The sequence below is a fragment of the Sinocyclocheilus anshuiensis genome, unplaced genomic scaffold (genome assembly GCF_001515605.1).
Source record: "Sinocyclocheilus anshuiensis isolate Anshui unplaced genomic scaffold, SAMN03320099.WGS_v1.1 scaffold54, whole genome shotgun sequence".
Lineage (NCBI taxonomy): Eukaryota > Metazoa > Chordata > Actinopteri > Cypriniformes > Cyprinidae > Sinocyclocheilus > Sinocyclocheilus anshuiensis.
This window is the reverse complement of record NW_015547654.1, coordinates 680454-683475: the sequence shown is the minus strand read 5'-3', so window position 1 is coordinate 683475 and position 3022 is coordinate 680454. Positions and strand designations below refer to the sequence as shown.

Sequence of the window (3022 nt, the reverse complement as noted above, 5' to 3'; positions counted from 1 at the left end):
AGCTTTATTTTTTTGTTTTCATTTAAATGTTTAGTTTTGAAATGTTGTTGTATGCATTTGTCATTTTTATGAAATTTATTTTATTTTCTTAAATGTGTATATATATATAATATTTATAGAGTTTTAGCTTTTAGTTTTAATAACTTTTTCTTATTTGTAAGTCGCTTCGGATAAAAGCGTCTGCTGAATGACTAAAAGTAAAGTAAAGGTAAATAATATTTCCAGGTTTGGTTTTAAAAGTCACTCTCATCTAAACTGGCTTACTGACCATTTCGTACGTCTGCATGGCGAGCTGCACTTTGTTGTCGCTGTATTCTTTGCATTTGCTGAATCCGTTCTGGATCTTCTGCAGGTGCTCCACTCTCTGATCCGGAGCCAGGTTCCGGACGTTTCTAATGTATTCTTCTGCGAGCTTATCGATTTCACATTTCTTTTATTTGTAAGTCGCTTTGGATAAAAGCGTCTGCTAAATGACTAAAAATAAAAAAAAAAAAAAAATAAATAAAATTCTTGACATAGGCTACACTAAAAAGGCAGAGAACAGAAAAGGTAGGCCTAAAGAATTCACCAATAGATTAATACAAGTTTTGATTTAGCTTTTCAGGTGGTAATTAACTATATCATTAGCCAAAAGTCAAAGTCTTTTCAATATTTTAAAGTGGAAATATTTGTTGAAGAGTAAGCTCAATTCTGAGAGCAATTTCAACAGGCATGTTCAGCTTCCTACACCTCTTTAAGCAGAAGGCCATATGGGCGGATTGAGCTCTCCACGATTTCTTTCTCTTTATCAGCAGATGTCCCTTCTGGTATAGGGACCAACCAAAATTTCTTCTCCTTGATGATTTTCCTCTTATTGGGGTTGACTCTGTTCTGCATGATGACTTTGTAAGTCTTTCCATTCTTTTGCGACGTGAATTTCTTGCTTGTCGCGTAATCTTCTGCCACGTTGATGTCTGGAGATGAATAAACCCCTCTTCCGTACGCCTGACGGCCTCCCGCCTTGAAGTGAGTCTGTACGATGCCCTCGGCCCCCTTTAAATCGGTTCCGTGGTAGGAGACGGGCCACTCGCCGGGCACTGAACGGCTCCTCCATCCGTATGTTCCCAGCCAAGCGTTCCCGTCTGGATATTTGTCCCGGACCTTCAGAGCAAAGCGCATCCAGCCGTAGGGCCGCTTGTACGGCTCGTCCCCGCGTGTGCACTCATCAGACTTTGACTCGGACATGTTCGTGAAGTCAAAGTCAAACTTTGGGTCGAAAAAGTCATCCGGGATTGCAAATATTTCCTTCCGGAGAGAAGAGTTCGCGCTTTCGTTCTTCGAGGTCTCTTGTGAATTTTGCTGATCACCAACAAACCACCGAGCGAGTAAAGTTGTTAGATAAGACACGGGTTGGACCACAAGCGCAAATGCTTCATAACCAAGAAGGGCAAGAGTTGTCAGACTGGTAATATTCAACTGTATGACTCCATCTAAACCCTTACAATCTGACTGCAATTTCACCGTGACTCCCAGAATAGCAGAGAGCGCCTCGGTCAAGATATATTTGTCCACCTCCATCGCGTTAACACTCGACCTTATCGAGAGCAGGATTTCTATTATGTCGGTGTCAACAAGGAAACGTGGTTTATCTATCACCCTTAACACACCCATTTTCACTCACATTCACTTTTGCTTTCAGTTTAAGGGTTGCGTGGGGCTGTATAGGCCATAATTATTGAAAAGCCTCTTACAAACACTAAAAACATTGATAAACCTTAGTGAAATTCATTCATATGCATTACTGAAAAACCTCTTACAAACACTAGTGAAATGAAAAAACAATGATAAACCTTAGTGAAATACATTCATATGCATAACTGAAATAAGTAAATATTTCAGTAGATGATGAGAGCTAATTTCACTTGAAACGGAAGCTGTGTCGACACTTCCGTTTAATTTGGCGTGTGTCTCACAAACTCTTCAAAAGTTGTCTGAAGCTATTAATGACATAAACAACATTTTACCGTCGTCAAGTACAATTCCGAAAGTGGGACACAACAGCGCGATGTTACAGAGCTCACACCGCGGTGACCTGTCATCGGCGCGGCTCTGACTCGACAGCGCCACCGAACTGACAGCGCGGCACGAACATTTAGAGTTCACGTGTTTTTCCCTGCACATAACAATGATTTGAAAAGACCACTAGGCCAGTATTACGTTACTGCATTTCTTTTACTTATTATCATTACTACTACATGTAAATAGTAGTGTTACCTGCTTTGAATAGGCCGGGAAGCTGTAAAGCACTTAATGATTTACAGCAGGGTTGCCAACTCTCACGCATTTGGCGTGAGACACACGCTTCCAGGCTCCGTCTCACGCTGCCCATGTAAATCTCACGCCAAATTGGCAACCCTGCTTGCGATATGAAACCGTCTCAGCTTTCAAATTTGGTAAGTTTTAATACGAAATTTAAACAATAAATACAGTTTTTGTGCGCTTAATGTGGCGTAAATTGTAAAATGTAGCGCTTCATTTAAAGCCAGAGCCACTGAAAAACAGAGTTGCGACAAGCTTTGATCTCGCCGGCGTCGCCACACGGTCACGTGGTTCACGGAGCTCTCCAGACAAACCAGCGTTGACAATCCATTTGAATGGGTTTAAAGGGGTCATATGATGCGATTTCAATTTTTCCTTTCTCTTTGGAGTGTTACAAGCTCTTGGTGCATAAAGAAGATCTGTAAAGTTGCAAAGACTAAAGTCTCAAATCCAAAGAGATATTCTTTATAAAAGTTAAGAGTCAGCCACACCTACCTAAAACGGCTCGTTCTAACACGCCCCCACATGTCTACATCACTATGTGGGAAGATTTGCATAACACTGCCCAAATGTTCACGCAAAGAAAGAAGGCGTAACTTTTATTCTCACTGTAGTATTGTTGACGCTGCAGCCATGTCGTGAAGTGTGCTGTGTGCTTCGTTGAGAAAGCGAAACTACTTTGTTTGGTCTTCCAAAAGAGGACGATATCCGCTTCGTCATGCCT

At 41.3% G+C, this 3022-nt stretch overlaps 1 long non-coding RNA gene across 1 annotated transcript in view; it reads left to right on the top strand.

Moving 5' to 3' along the window:
* The first annotated feature begins 951 nt into the window (after positions 1-951).
* The window catches only part of LOC107702101 (uncharacterized), a 13469-nt gene continuing 11398 nt past the window's right edge, over positions 952-3022 (top strand). Inside the window, exon 1 of the long non-coding RNA XR_001635729.1 lies at positions 952-1251. This is a non-coding gene — a long non-coding RNA (uncharacterized LOC107702101). The remainder of the gene's footprint in view (positions 1252-3022) is intronic.